We start from the raw sequence: 16,320 nt of genomic DNA, 5'->3' as shown, positions 1-16,320 counted from the left end.
GGGTGCAGGGGTTAGGGGTGAAGGGGGTGCAGGAGAGAGGCAGTGGCTGGGGGCACAGGAGAGGGTGCAGGGGTTGGGCTGAAGGGGGTGCAGGAGAGGGGCAGTGGCTGGTGGCACAGGAGGGGGTGCAGGGGTTAGGGGTGAAGGGGGTGCAGGAGAGGGGCAGTGGCTGGGGGCACAGGAGGGGGTGCAGGGGTTAGGGGTGAAGGGGGTGCAGGAGAGAGGCAGTGGCTGGGGGCACAGGAGGGGGCGCAGGGGTTAGGTGTGAAGGGGGTGCAGGAGAGGGGCAGTGGCTGGGGGCACAGGAGGGGGCGCAGGGGTTAGGGGTGAAGGGGGTGCAGGAGAGGGGCAGTGTCTAGGGGCACAGGAGGGGGCGCAGGGGTTAGGGGTGAAGGGGCGCAGGAGAGGGGCAGTGGCTGGGGGCACAGGAGGGGGCGCAGGGGTTAGGGGTGAAGGGGGTGCAGGAGAGGGGCAGTGGCTGGTGGCACAGGAGGGGGCGCAGGGGTTAGGGGTGAAGGGGGTGCAGGAGAGGGGCAGTGGCTGGTGGCACAGGAGGGGGTGCAGGGGTTAGGGGTGAAGGGGGTGCAGGAGAGGGGCAGTGGCTGGGGGCACAGGAGGGGGTGAAGGGGTTAGGGGTGAAGGGGGTGCAGGAGAGAGGCAGTGGCTGGGGGCACAGGAGGGGGCGCAGGGGTTAGGGGTGAAGGGGGTGCAGGAGAGGGGCAGTGTCTAGGGGCACAGGAGGGGGCGCAGGGGTTAGGGGTGAAGGGGTGCAGGAGAGGGGCAGTGGCTGGGGGCACAGGAGGGGGTGCAGGGGTTAGGGGTGAAGGGGGTGCAGGAGAGGGGCAGTGGCTGGGGGCACAGGAGGGGGCGCAGGGGTTAGGGGTGAAGGGGGTGCAGGAGAGGGGCAGTGGCTGGGGGCGCAGGAGGGGCGCAGGGTTTGGGGTGAAGGGGGTGCAGCAGAGGGGCAGTGGCTGGGGGCACAGGAGGGGGTGCAGGAGTTAAGGGCAGAGGGGACACAGCGTAGGGGTCAGGGCACAGGAGGGGGCAGAGTTAGGGGTGGGGGAGGTGCAAGGGTCGGGAGTGCAGGAGCTGGGGGTAAAGGGGGAGGGGGATCGTCCAGGGGCGATGGGGAAGTGCCAAAGTACAAGTTTTGCCCCGGGCACCATTTCCCCTAACGCTGGTCCTTGGTAACATTTCTTGCTGGGAGGGGGAGGGGAGAGACGAGGCGTTTTCTCTCTGTTTCTTTCCTCTCCATTTTCTGCTCCTTCCTTCAATTCCAGAAACCTCCCTTGTGTGTCAGACGGTGCAGTGACACCCTCCCCACCCCAGGCCTCTGGAGCCTTTGGAGCAGGAAGATCCCAGGAGCTGAGGATGGATCCAGGGGGGAGTAGCTGGCAGGAAGGAGTCCTAGCAGCTCTTTTGGGAGCGCAGGGGAGGAATGACTCCCCCTTCTCTACATTCTCCCCATGGGGCTCTAGGGAGCAGGTAAGATTGTGTGATAAATTCCATCCAACATTCCCCTTTGATCCAAGCCGAGAGACATCTCAGCTCTGCACGATCCCCTTGGCAGCACCAAACAAGGGATGTTTTCCACTGCCCAGGAGACCCATCCAGGGACTGATGTGCTGGAAATACATTGGGATAAGGGACTGTCTGAATTGCCAAGGCAGGGAGGGAACAATCTACAGCAACGTCATTAATCACAAACACACTCTAGCCATGCTCCAGCCAATAGGGAAATGGGCAGGAATTCTTGCTGTTCAGCCATGGCCACACGTACAGAGCTGCACAGCAGTGAGTGTGCTGGGGAAGCTGGTCTGAGCAAACCATTGGAAATGACCCTTCAGTGAGAACAGAACCAGAGTGTAGAAAGGCCCCTGTGTTAAGTGCTTGTGGCTGAGGGCTTAGGGAGCTGGGCTGACACCACGGGGATCTTTCTGTGGAGGTTTGATTCTTGCCAGCTCGGCAAGGCTGGTGTGTGGTGTTTTCATGGCTGTACTTTCAGTGATGCAGGTTTCTCTCTCCCATTGTTCCATCGGCATCCTACTAGATTGCCAGCTGCCTTCCAACTGCAGTGTGGAGACTGTTTGTGTGTGCGGAGAGACATTGTGTGTGTTGAGGTAGGTAGGAGCGGATCATTATTATCCCTACTTGAAAGAGGGAGAAGCTAAGGCTGAGAAAGGAGAATTCCAGTCAGTGGCAGCATTGGGAATAGGACCCAAGAGCCCTGATTTTCAGACTATCCATTGGATCTTGAATTTCAGACACTGAATGACCTGAATAAAGTGCTCTCAGATGAGCTCCAGACCAACAACAGTGCACAGTAATTATTCAGCAAGTATTTGAGGAGAACTGCAATGTTAGAGAGAATCATGAACTGCTCAGAGACCATTAATGCAGAGAAGCAGCAAAATTCATCAAACATAGAACTGGTTCTGACTTATTTACTTGGTCTTAAAAGAGAACAACAAGGACCTGAGTCTCCTCTGAACCCCCTGCTCAGCCAATCAGGGTAGAGCCTGAGGACGGGAGGCTGAGGGTTCTCACCAGAGAGCCCAAAGGATGGCCCAGGTCACCGGTGGGGATCACTGCCCCAGCATTATTTCAGCCCCACATTTTTGGGTGGACCTCCCAGTGGGAGCTGCAGAGCACTCCTCCGCAACACACACACACACACACACACACACACACACACACACACACACACACACACACACACACACACACACACCCCTCGCTCCTGGTGTTGGGAAGGGAACAGGAGAAAGGACAAAAGAAGCAAGAGAAGAAGAGAAAGGAGGAAGGGATGGATGGAGGAAAAGGTGAAACAAAAAGGAGAAACCTTAATGTCCCCAGTGATTCTATGGGACAAAATCCCAGGTGCGGAATAAAATTCTGCCTCCTTAAACTCGTGTTTTCCATGCCTAGAATTCAACTGTCACCAGATGGATCAGACTGAACAGGTTTCAGACCTCGAGCAGGCTCTTACCTTCTAAACAGGGACGGCTGTTTTCTTGTAAAATCACAAAAAGGGAAGGAGAAAACTCGAAAGAGGTTCCTCCTGGCGCTCACGTCCGTGAACCCGAATACTCTCTCAGTCCTCAAAGAGAGACCTGGAGAAGGAGACTTGCTGAAGCAAAGCCACAGGGGTCTCTGAGGTTTCCCTGGCCCCTCGCCCTTGTCCTGCCTGGCTGATGTCAGCATCTCTCTGTGAGGTCACCACCTCCCCACCACCTTTGACCAATAGTCTGAGGTCCTGCAAAAGGCCTTTGTGATGTCACTGCCACACCCCTCCCTTGCTATGCTAATGTCCTGCCCCTGGCCAGGCACTTTGCAGGTTTGAGCTACTCCCTGTAGTCACCCCACTCAAGGAGCGTTCGTTCTAGGAAGGAAGCCGGTAGTTTTGGATCATCTGCACATTTTGTCAGCTCACTGTTTAGCAGGTTGTTTATGTGATGCTGTACCAGCCCGTGAGGCATTGCAAACCCTTCCCAAAACACCCTGCAGCCAGCTCCACAGTGGGATAGCTACCCACAGTGCACTGCTCTCTGTGGCGAGACAAGAGATGCTAGCATGGATGTGCTCTGGTGACACAGGGGCATAGGGTGGACATGCAACAGCTGTTCAATTAAAACACTTTAACTAAAGCCACGTTACTCTTTCATGTAGACATAGCTTGAAAGTGAGACATGACCCAGCTCCATTAAAACTAAAGAACCACAACTTCCTCTGTAGTTAGCAGGATTTGAACCTGGGCAGGGAGACCCTAATGGATGTTTAGTCCATCGCCTTAACCACTCGGCCACAACTACTTGCTGGGTATGTGTCTCTCACTGCACTCTAGTTCTGTTCTCACTGAGTGATCAATTCCAGTTGTTTCCTCAAACCAGCTTCCACAACACACACACTGCTGTGCCATTGTGTAAGTGTGTCCATGGCTGAACAGCAAGAATTCCTGCTCCTTTCCCTTCTGGCTGGAGCATGAGGAGAGTGCATTTGTGGCTAATGACGTTGCTGTAGCTTGTTGTCCATTTCCTGCCTCGATCATTCAGACAGTCCCTTTCCCATCATATCCCCAGTACATCAGTGATTGCGATAGCAGGGGGCAGGTTTTCTCTGGGGCACTGAGCTTTGCCAGGGGGTTGGTGGCTCCTTTCTTTCCTCACCCTGGAGTAAACTCAGTTTTTTATTCCATCCTTGATGTTTCAAGGAATAACAACTAATGACCAAAGAAAGAGGTGGACAGGGCGGGTCTCAGGGGAGGAGCAGAGAGGTGTGGGCAGGGGGCAAAGAGGTGTGGGTGATGGGCAGGTCTCAGGGGAGGGGGCAGAGAGTTGGGGGCGATGGGCAGGGCAGGTCTCAGGGGAGGACTCAGAGAGGGGTGGGTGATGGGCAGGGCAGGTCTCAGGGGAGGGGCAGAGAGTTGGGGGCAGCAGGCAGACCTTGGGGTAGGGGGTGGAGAGGCGCGAGGAGGCCTTGGGGGAGGAGAGGAGCCAGGGACCAGCAGGCCTCAGCCAAAGAGCAGGGGTGGGAAGTGGCCAAATGGGAGTGAGGGCGGAGCACAGGTGGGGCCGCGGAGGGAGGAGAATGAGGGAAGGGGGTGGAGTGGGGGGGCAGCACCACGGTCTGGGCAGGGGCCGCCCACAGGATTCAGGGGCCTAGGGAAAAACAATTTCGGGGGCCCCTTCCATAAAAAAAAGTTGCAATAGTATAGAATCCTGTATTCTCCTGGGGGCCCTGCAGGGCCTCGGGCAAATTGCCCCCCCTACCCCCCCTCTGGGTGGCCCTGCCCTCAGCCTCTCCTCGTAAGTCCCCTGCCCCCTGATCATTTTTGTTGCCCTCCCCTAGACTCTCTCCAACTTGTTTCTGTAGTGGTGGGAGGGGGGCAAAAACTGGACGCAATGCTCCAGATGTGGCCTCACCAGTGCTGACTAGAGGGGAATAATCACTTCCCTCAATCTGCTGGCAACGCTCCTACTAGTCCAACCCAATATGACCAGTTACCCATATTGAATGCAGACCCAGCAATATTTGATACATTGGTTCCTGTCCATTCAGAAGGTTATTTCCCACCTATTCATAAATAATGAAGATGCTCTAAGCGGAGGGGAGAGAGCTGTCCTGTCCATGTAGTTAACCCATCTCCCTGAGAGGTGGTAGCTATGTCAGTGGGGGAAGCTATGCTGGTGTGTGTACAAGCTGTAGTGTCTACATATATATGTAAAGTTTAATTAACCCCCATTTTTAAAACCCCTGTGGTCTGGGAATAGAAAAGGAGTTCACTGAGGTAGAGTCTGTCCTTCAAAATCCTTAAGATCATGGACTTGCCAAAGCAAATGTCATGGGGATATAGCTCAGTGGTAGAGTGTTTGACTGCAGTTCAAATGGTTTTTAGTTCAAATCCAAGTGCCCCCTTACAAACTTGTTACTTCAGTAAAAATAATTCCATTTCCAGTATGCTCAGGAGCTCTACTACATAGGGATCCCTGAAATGAATGGACACACCCAATGTTTTCCTATGCAAATGCATAAAAACCTAGCAAACATGGCCCCCAGCTGAAATCAGTTACAATCCTCTAAGTGTCTAGGTTTGTTTTCATCAATTAAACAAAGACACATGAAGACACATTTGCAGGTTCTTGGCCTCCATGGGCTACAATGTGGAGAAGAACAAGAACCACATCCACTTGGGAGGAATGGACTAGTCTGTATTACATTTGGTAAGTAAGTTGCTATTGGGACTGAAAACTCTACTGGGGGTGGACAGGAGCCTCTTAGAAAAATAAAATAACCAAGATTTACCAAACTCCCTGTTACACATTCAAACCTCTCTTTGTGCACACGGCATCAATTGGGGCTCTAATAAATGGCAGCCTTCCTTTAACACAGATTGTTGTTCCATGTAGCTTTCAGATGCATTCAAATGGCAGCTGTTTACAGGTCATGTGCTGCTAGTTCATGAGCAGGATCAGAGTCTCTGTAAGTTTACCAACCATAGAGCTGGGTGTGTCTGCATCTAAGTAAGTGCAGAGTTATTTCAATGGCTCCTACACTGACATCTGCTGCCTCTTCTGGCTGGTAAATTGCACTATTTGGAACCTGCTCCTAAAATTACACCCTTCCTGGGAGTGAATCAAAACTGGTCAAGGAAACATCACTGGGTTTCAAGTGCAGCACAAGCAGGGTAGTGAGGGGCCAGCATAGGGGTCTCAGAGCTTTGCCTCTGTTGCAGGGAGCAGGGTCGGGGGGCTAGTAGTCATGACTGTGGGGTTCTAGTCCTGGCTGTGGGAGGAAAGGGGTGTTTAGTGGATTAGAGGTGGGGGCCTAGAAATCAAAGAGAAAACATCTCCCTTTTCAGCTTCAATGCTCATTGAACAAGAACATGGCTTCTCCTCTCTTCGGTTTCAGAGGAGCAGCCGTGTTAGTCTGTATGCTGAAAAAGAACAGGAGTACGTGTGGCACCTTAGAGACTAACAAATTTCTTAGGTTCTGTTGCCATCATGTGGCCATTTCATTTCATTTCTTATTGTTTAAAGGTCTGGGTACTTTGCACAGAAACATCATTTCCTTGGGAGAGACAGAGAAGTGGAAGCTGCATTGATTTAATCCTCTGAAAAATAGATAAGGATTAAAATATTCCCCAGACAGCTCAGTCCCAACCGTTCTCCCTCACTTCTGCCTCTGAAGCTCAGTTCTGTCCCACGGCCCCAAGAACTGCTGGGTGCAAGTCCTGGGTCTGATGTGAAGTAAGAAAAAAGAGATAATGGAGGTACCCTATCCCCTAGAACAGACAATTGAGTCCAGCCCGCTGCCTTCATTAGCAGGACTGAATACTGATTTTGCCCCAGATTCCTAAGTGCCCCCCTCAATAATTGAACTCACAACCCTGCATTTAGTAAATCAATGCACAAACCACTGAGCTATCCCTCCCCTAAATAGCATAGGGGTGACTCTGCCTGCCTAGACTTTTCAGGAGTTAAATTGAGACACACCATGCTTGGGGAAAGAGACACAGATGTGTTGTTTGATTGTTTTTCTCATGTTAAATGTACTTGATCATTTCCATGGCAAAAATATTTGTACGAGTCCATGAAAAAAGGAAGAAACTGTGAAACTACCCATGGGAGAAAGGGGGTTTCTGACAGATGGGGTAGATATGGAGATTTTTATGAAAGGGGAGAGGCCAAAGTAGGGCCTTTAGGTGGAGCAAAGCAGGAGGGTTTTTTGTGCAGTTTCATTTTAACCAGCCTGACATCCTGTAGTCCCTACTTCCCCACTCCACCAACATGTGACCTAGCGCCTCCCCACTGGCAAGGCCACCTCTGACTCCTGAGACAGCCCCACTGGACTGGCCCTCCAGATCCCCCAGCACTCCCTCTCCTGGCTGGATCCCCTGGCAGCCAGAGCTCTCCCTAGAACTGCCGTGGTTGCTCCCCTGGGTCTCTGGTCAAGGACGGCTACCGGCTTCTCCTGAGAATGCAGCTGAGAAATGACTCACCCTTCTCTAGATTCTCGCCCATGGGCTCTGAGAAGCAGGATGGGGCCTGTATGATAAAGTCCAGGCAACATTCCCCTCTCATCCCAGTCCTGGTATGTTACCAGTAGCTGCTGTCCCTGGGTAGCAGCCAAGGATGTTTCCCACCATTCAGGAGACCCCAGCCTGGGACTAAAGTCAGCTTCAGGCTTCTCCTCTCTCCCTTCTTGGAATCAAGTTCATGTTTTTACCAAGAATTAAATCAGCCCAAAGCCCCAGAGTCTGGATCAATGTTCTCTCCCCTCTTTCTTTATGCCCCTGTTGTTATTTCATGGAATTTCTGGGATGGAGAAAAAATTGAGTTCACTCCAGGTGGAAGGGGAAAGAACCCTGAAAATCTCAGGCCACAACCCCTGCTACCAGGATCACTGAGGTGCTGGGAATCTGCATGGGAAAGGGACTGTGTGAATTGTCAAGGTGAGGAATGAATAACAATTTACAACTAGATCCACCTCATTAACCACCAACACAGGCTAACCCTGCTGCCGATAGAAGGGAAACTGGGAGTGATTCTTTGCTGTTCAGCCATGGAAACAGTGACCCAATTGCACCGCAGTGAATGTGCTGGGGAAAGCTGGACTTCACAGGCAGGTGGAAATAGTAAATCCTAGAAACAGCTGGAGCCTCTATCTCATCATTTCTGCCACCAGGATTAGGGAGTGAGCTGCTCACAGAGCCCCACCACCATCATGACTTTCCAGCAGGAGGTGGCAGCACCACCCACCCAATGCAGGGGAGAGGGCTGAGTGCATCTCTGAGTCCAAGGCACAAACTCTCTCTTCCCCACACATCAAATCTGGTCCTGCTGCAAAGTGACCCCTATGAACAATTAACATGCAGGAGAGCAGGTCTGGCCCTCAGAGAGGGGAATGTGCTTCTTGTGAAACTTATATGTCACTGGATGTGCTGGGAATAGGAGGGCCCTGAGAGTAACCCATAGCACCCACAGCCCATCTGGGGATGTAACTCAGTGGTAGAGCACATGCTCAGCATGTATGAGGCCCTGGGTTCAATCTCCAGGTTCATTTTTTCACCCTGCAGCTTTGCTCATGCCCGGAGGGGATGTGGCCCAGCAGTCTCCCTGCAGGAGTTTCAATCCTGCTCAGTGAGGGGCAAGTGCCAATTGCATGGAAGGTCTGGGGGGGGGTTTCTGTTCCTAAGTCACCTTGGTACATGTAAGATTCCCACCCGCTGTGCTGCTTCGGACAAGGGTAGATGATAAGGGCAAATCTCCAGCACTGGAGAGAAAGGTCCCATCTGCACAGACTGAGAGGCAAGGAAACAGAGGGGCAGTCAGTGCTCAGAGAGGAGAGAGGTCAGTGATTTACACCCAACAGGGGACACTGTCTTTTTGAGTATCACAGGGGCAGCTGTGTTAGTCGGGATCTGTAAAAAGCGATAAAGATTCCTGTGGCACCTTATAGACTAACAGACGTACAGGAGCATAAGCTTTCGTGGGTGAATCCCCACTTCGTCAGATGAATGAAGTGGGAATTCTGTGCCTGGCTAGCCAACTACAAAAGCAATTTCTCCTCCCTTGGCGTTCACACCTCAGCTGCTAGAAGAGGGCCTCATCCTCCCTGATTGAACTAACCTCCTTATCTCTAGACTGATTCTTACCTGCATATTTATACCCGCCCCTGGAAATTTCCACTACATTCATCTGACGAAGTGGGGATTCACCCACGAAAGCTCATGCTCCAATACGTCTGTTAGTCTGTAAGGTGCCACAGGACTCTCTGTCTTTTTGAGGTGAGTGCTGCTGGCTTGGGATGGTGCTGATGATGGATAGAAAAAAGGCTGGAGTCAATGGCAGATGGGACCACAGAAGGGGAAGGGGAATGGCAGCCCCACAGAAGGTCCTGGGTGCTCAGATGCCCCAGTTATTGCGCCCTGGCCTGTCACAGAGAGAGAAAAGACATCGAGGGACCCAGCCCCCCTACAGTGATCCCATGGACAAGAACCTGGCTGGGAGTGAGGTGAAGGTTCCCTCTGGGCAAAGGGGAGCTGAAATCCCTCAGTGTCCTGGAATTTAAGCAGTGGAAGCTTCAAACCCTGCAGGGGTGGGGGCTGAGGTGCATCAGCAGAAGGTTGGGCTGGACAGGGGCGGCAGGTTTGTATAATTTTTGGTGGTGCCCAGAATGGGACCAAGTCCTGCCCCTCCCGACCCCCACACACCTGCCTAAGGCTCTGGGGGAGAGTTTGGGTGAGGGAGGGAGAGGGGCTGGGCTCTGGGGATTTAATACTTTCCCACTAGTGGAAAGTGCTGGGAGAATCCCCCAGCCAAAGCTGCTCTGACAGCGCTAAGCAGCATCTGACCATTCAAGGGCGGAGCGCACGGCCCAGGAGGAGGAGGGTTTGGCTCTGGGGTTTCACTTCAGCCCAGTCTAGAGAGAGGGGCCCAGCCATGGAGTTTGGCTCAAGACCAATTCTCCAATTTGTTAAGGGCGTTTTGAATTCCAATCCTGTGCTCCAAAGTGCTTGGTGTGGGTTGCCAATTTTAGAAGCATGCTCTCCACTCCATTTTCCAAACCAGTAATGAAACTATTGAATAGTACCGGACCCCGAACTGATCCCTGCCAGACCCACTAGGTGCACCCTCTCCGTTGGACAGCCAGACATGGAGACGGGCTCTTGGAGTCTGGGCTTTCAACCAGCTCTGCCCCCACATGACACTGATTGCGTCTAGACCGCATTTCCCTCGTTTGCTTGTGAGAATGTCCTAGATCCCATCTACTGTTTATCCACCTCCACTAGGCCGGAACCCTGCCAAAGAAGGAAAGAGGATTGGTTTGGAATGATTTGTTCTTGACAAATCCATGCTCACTAGTCCTAAGAACCAAAGTATCCTGTAGGTGCTGCTGACAAACTGATTGTTTAAGAATCTATTCCAGTATCTCCCCAACTGTGGAAGTGAGGCTGGCTAGTCTGTAAGTCCCAGAGGTCTCTTTGTTCCCCTTTTAAAGATAGGTCCTGTCTTGTTCATGGATGGGAGGATGTTTTTTTTCCAGGGATCTCAGACGAGAACTGGGGCACAACACCTGGTTTATTAAGGCCACAAAAATGGAGGCAGGAACCTCTTCTCTCCTGCTGGCAAAGAACCCCAGGTACCTAAAAGACAGGGACTCACATCCCTGAAGGGGCTTTAAAAAAGGCAGTGGTTAAAAAGTTTGGCCCCGACCATTTCTTGTTTCCGCAGACTAGACATTTTAGCAAACTTTAGAATTCCTTGGTGCTAAACTCCATGAAACTCCCCTTTCTCCTTCACAGAGGGTTTTAACGCCCCTTATCTCACTCAGGCTCATGACCGCCCAGAGTTCGAGAACTGTCCCTGTTCCCATTGGACAGATGGGGAAGAGCCTGAGGTACACAGAAGGGAAGTACTACCCAGCAAGGTGGTGGCAGAGCCAGAAAGAGAAGCCAACGGTCCTGACTCCTGTTCTAACAGACAACCCCCCACGCCCCCCGAGGCAGGGATAGAGCGCAGGAATCGAGATGGTGGCGAAATTTCATTGAAACTGTTTCTGTCAGAAAAGCCCATTCAGACTAAACCAGTTTGTTTCTCAAAATCATAACAAGTGGGATGAAAGTTCTTTGCAAAAATATGTTGTTGCAAAACAAAAGCATCTCCTGTTTGTCACAGTGTGTTAAATTGTCTCGTCACACACAAAGAAGAGACACTTAGATCTTGAAAATTAAATAAGATGCTTCAGTCTGAGCTAAGTAGTTGCTGCTCTTAACAATTTCAAAATAAAAAAATACAAATGAAATAGACTATTTCAGCTATTCTATTATGTGTTAATCTGCTCTGAGTAAATGTGATAGGACACCTCATATGATGCACTACTCCTAGTGACACTCTCCAATGGATCCCCATCCTCCACCCACCGTGACGTAGGTAGGAGCGGATCATTATTATCCCTACTTGAAAGAGGGAGAAGCTAAGGCTGAGAAAGGAGAATTGACTTGTCTTAGGTCACACGGCCAGTCAGTGGCAGAGTTGGGAATAGGACCCAAGAGCCTTGATTTTCAAACTAACCATTGGATCTTGAATTTCATACATTGAATGACCTGAATAAAGTGCTCTCAGATGAGCTCCAGACCAACAACAGTGCACAGGAATTATTCAGCAAGTATTTGAGGAGAACTGCAATGTTAGAGAGGATCATGAATTGTTCAGAGACAATTAATGCAGAAAGCAGCAAAATTTGTCAAACATAGAACTGGTTATGACTTATTTCCTTGGTCTTAAAAGAGAACAACAAGGACCTGAGTCTCCTCCCTGTCAATAAACCCCTGCTCAGCCAATCAGGGTAGAGACTGAGGACGGGAGGCTGAGGGTTCTCACCAGAGAGCCCAAAGGATGGTCGAGGTCACCGGTGGGGATCACTGCCCGAGAACTATTTCAGCCCCACATTTTTGGGTGGACCACCCACAGTGGGAGCTGCCGAGCACTCCCCTGCAACACACACACACACACACACACACACACACACACACACACACACACACACACACACACACACACACACACACACCCCTTCTGGTGTTGGGAGGGGAACAGGTGAAAGGACAAAAGAAGCAAGAGACAAAGAGAAAGGAGGGAGGGAGGGATGAAGGAAAAGATTAAACAAAAAGGACAAACCCTAATGTCCCCAGTGATTCTAAGGGACAAAATCCCAGGTGCAGAATAAAATTCGGCCTCCTTAAGCTCGTGTTTTCCATGCGAAGAATTCAACTATCACCAGATGGATCAGACTGAACAGGTTTCAAACCTCGAGGAGGCTCTTACCTTCTAAACAGGGACGGCTGTTTTCTAGTAAAATCAGGAAAAGGGAAGGGGAAAACTCGAAAGAGGTTCCTCCCGGCGCTCACGTACCTGAACCCAAATACTCTCTCAGTCCTCAAAGAGAGACCTGGAGAAGGAGACTTGCTGAAGCAAAGCCACAGGGGTCTCTGAGGTTTCCCTCGCCCCTGTCCTGCCTGCCTGGCTGATGTCAGCATCTCTCGGTGAGGTCACCACCTCCCCACCACCTTTGACCAATAGTCTGAGGTCCTGCAAAAGGCCTTTGTGATGTCACTGCCACACCCCTCCCTTGCTGTGCCAATGGCCTGCCCCTGCCCAGGCACTTTGGAGGTTTGAGCTACTCCCTGTGGATCACCCCACTCAAGGAGCGTTCGTTCTAGGCAGCAAGCCGGCTAGACAGGAAAACATCAGACGCTGCTCCCAGTGCTGCACTCAGTTTTTCAGAAATTAGTCGACTTTATGGCCAGAAGAGACCATTAGAGCATCTAATTTGACCCCCTGCATATCACAGGCCTCCTGTATGACACAATAGCTACTTTTGGGGCAAACACACTCCAGAAAGGCATCTAGTCTTCGGGCTTGGCTACACTTGAGAGTTGCAGCACTGGTGTTGGCTTTACAGCGCTGTAACTCACTCACCGTCCACACTTCCAAGGCATATATACAGCGCTGTACCTCCCTGGCTACAGCACTGGCTTCTACAAGAGGAATAAAGACTATAGCGCTGCTGATGCAGTGCTGCCCCGCCAATGTGGCCACCAAAAGCGCTGTTATTGGCCTTCAGAAGTATTCAGCACTATCCCAGAGTGCCTGTTCTAGCTACTCTGCTCATCAGTTCGAACTCTACTGCCTGGCCTCAGGTGACCAGCTGTCAGACCCGCCCTTTAATGCCCCGGGAATTTAAAAAAATCCCCTTCCTGTTTGCTCAGCCAGGTGTGGAGTGCAATCAGTGAATCTTTCCAGATGACCATGCCTCCACGTGGCAAATGAGCCCCAGCATGGAGAATGGCGAGTTGCTGGACCTCATCAGTGTTTGGAGGGAGGAAGCTGTGCAGTCCCAGCTGTGCTCCAGCCGTAGGAATTACTATACCTTTGGGCAGATATCAAGGGCCATGATGGAAAGGGGCCATGACCGGGACGCGCTGCAGTGCAGGGTTAAAGTGAAGGAGCTGTGGAGTGCCTACTGCAAAGCCCGCAAGGGAAACCACCGCTCTGGCGCTGGCCCCACGACCTGCTGATTTTACAAGGAGCTGGACACAATACTTGGGGGTGACCCCACCGCCAATCCGACAACCACGATGGAGCAGGGGGAGGAGGGGGAAAGCGAGAGTGAGGGTACTGGGGTGGGGGGAGACACCCCGGAGTCCCTGGAGGCATGCAGCCAGGAGTTCTTCTCAAGCCAAGAGGAAGGTAGCCAGTCGCAGCACCTGGTACTTGGTGGAGGACAAACAGAGGAGCAGGTTCCCAGTAAGCGGCTTTTATTTTCAGGATGGAATTTTTTTGGGAGAGGCGGGAGGGTTAGGGCTGCATGCATGCCTAGATGCAGAATAGTGCACTGATGTGGTCTATCACGTCGCGGTAATCGGCCTCGGTAATCTCTTCAAAAGTCTCATCCAGAGCATGGGCAATGCGCTTGTGCACATTTATTGGGAGAGCCACTGTGGTCCTTGTCCCAGTCAGGCTAACGCATCCGCGAGGGGTGGGGGGACCATTGCTGCACACAGGCAAGCTGCATAGGGGCCAGGGCGGAATCCACATTGCAGTAGAAGACCCTCCTGCTCTTCCCAGGTGACCCGCAGCAGCGAGATATCTTCCAGGATACACTCCTGTGGAAAATGTTGGGATAGTGTTCAGTGTAGGTGCCCCCTGCAGTTGTTGGCTCTCCCCAAGGCACAGAAACCCAGAGGACAGTACAGCCCTGAAACAATTAGTCCCCCTTACTCACCCTTTCGGGGCTCCCGTGGGTTATGTGCGCTCTCTTTGGGATGGGAAAATTACGCTATTGTGAAGACTGTATGTGCCCTCCTTAAGTGCGGGGGAATTACTCTGTCTGGTATAAACAATGCTGCCTCTGTTAAGTGTTGCATTTTGCCTTTACAGATGCAACCTTGAGATCTCGGCTGTCCGTGTTATCACTGGCTGAGAGACTGCAAAACCTCTGGCAGAGACAGCAAAAAAGCAAAGACGAGATGGTGCACGAAGTGATGCACCAACCTCTCACAGAGAATCAAAAAGCACAGGAGAGGAGGGAGAGGGAAAGCAGGATCCACAAGGAAAATGCAGTGCACAGGAAGCAAAGCACGGAGCGGCTGATAAGCATCCTGGATCACCAAGCGGACTCTATACAGGCGCTTGTAGCCATGCAGGCAGAGCACTACCGCCCCTGGTTCTCCCCTGTAGCCCTTGTGCCCCCATATTAGCTCCAACCCCTCCTTCCCCAACATCCAGGTTCTCATCACCACCAGCTGCCCCCAACACCTGTACGTTCACCAACCAGCCCTGAGAACTACGATCCTTACCCTCTGCACTCAGCCCCCATCACCATGCAGTACAGCCACCCTGGAGTGCAGCAGTCATTGCACAGCACTCCAGCCAGGACATATTCAAACCTGTGACTGTACAGTTCCCCACCCCACCCCCCTGCCCTTTCAGATTCCCCAAAAGTTGTGTGTCTTTCCATAAAGTAATTTTCTTTTCAATAAATGAATTCTTGGCTTTGAAAACAGTCTTTATTATTGCATAAAGTCAAAGATACCTTAGCCCAGGAAAGACACAGGCACTGCAAATCAGCTTAGCAAACACAGATTCCCACTAACATTGTAACCACTGCACTTCACTCCCGTGCAAGGCACCAAACATTACTGTTGGTTTTCAGTCTCAAATTCCTCCCTCAAGGCATCCCTAATCCTTGCAGCCCTGTGCTGGGCCTCTCTAATAGCCCTGCTCTCTGGCTGTGCAAATTCAGCCTCCAGGACTTGAACCTCGGAGGTCCATGCCTGACTGAATCTTTCACCCTTCCCTTCCTAAATATTATGAAGGGTACAGCACATGGATATAACTGCAGGGATGCTGCTTTCCCCCAAGTCCAGATTCCCATACAGAGATCACCAGCGCCCCTTTAAATGGCCAAAAGCACACTCTACAGTCATTCGGCACTGGCTCAGCTTGTAGTTGAACCGTTCCTTGCTACTGTCAAGGCTCCCTGTGTACGGTTTCATGAGCCACGGCATTAACGGGTAAGCGGGGTCTCCAAGGATCACAATGGGCATTTTGACGTCCCCTACTGTGATCCTCCGGTCTGGGGAAAAAGTCCCGGCCTGCAGCTTCCTGAACAGGCCAGTATTCCGAAAGATGCGTGCATCATGCACCTTTACGGGCCAGCCTGCGTTAATGTCAAAGAAATGCCCAAGGTGATCCACAAGCGCCTGGAGAACCATAGAGAAATACCCCTTCTGATTAACGTACCCGGATGCTAGGTGGGGTGGTGCCAGAATAGGAATATGGGTCCCATCTATCACCCCTCCACAGTTAGGGAAGCCCATTTGTGCAAAGCCATCCACAATGTCCTGCACATTTCCCCAGAGTCACAGTTCTTCTTAGCAGGATGCGATTAATGGCCCTGCAAACTTGCATCAACACAATTCCAATGGTCGACTTTCCCACTTCAAACTGGTTTGCGATGGATCGGTAGCTGTCTGGAGTTGCCAGCTTCCAGATTGCAATAGTCACCCGCTTCTCCACTGGCAGGGCAGATCTCAATCTTGTGTCCTTGTGCCGCAGGGTGGGGGCGAGCTCCTCACACAGTCCCATGAAAGTGGCTTTTCTCATCCGAAAGTTCTGCAGTCCCTGGTCATCATCCCAGACTTCCATGTCGATGTGATCCCACCACTCAGTGCTCGTTTCCCAAGCCCAAAAGCGGCATTCCACGGTGCTGAGCATGTCTGTGAATGTTACAAGCAATTTTGTGTCGTACACGTTA

The 16,320-nt window shown here is 51.8% G+C and overlaps 1 non-coding gene across 1 annotated transcript; it reads right to left on the bottom strand.

Moving 5' to 3' along the window:
- Positions 1-3,730: 3,730 nt before the first annotated feature.
- Positions 3,731-3,812, bottom strand: TRNAF-AAA. The gene has a single exon. It is a non-coding gene; the product is annotated as a tRNA-Phe (tRNA).
- Between the last annotated feature and the right edge of the window lie 12,508 nt (positions 3,813-16,320).

The sequence above is a fragment of the Mauremys mutica genome, chromosome 21 (genome assembly GCF_020497125.1).
Source record: "Mauremys mutica isolate MM-2020 ecotype Southern chromosome 21, ASM2049712v1, whole genome shotgun sequence".
NCBI classification, from domain to species: Eukaryota; Metazoa; Chordata; order Testudines; family Geoemydidae; genus Mauremys; species Mauremys mutica.
Note: the sequence above shows the minus strand (reverse complement) of the source record. Positions and strands in the feature narration are given on the sequence as shown.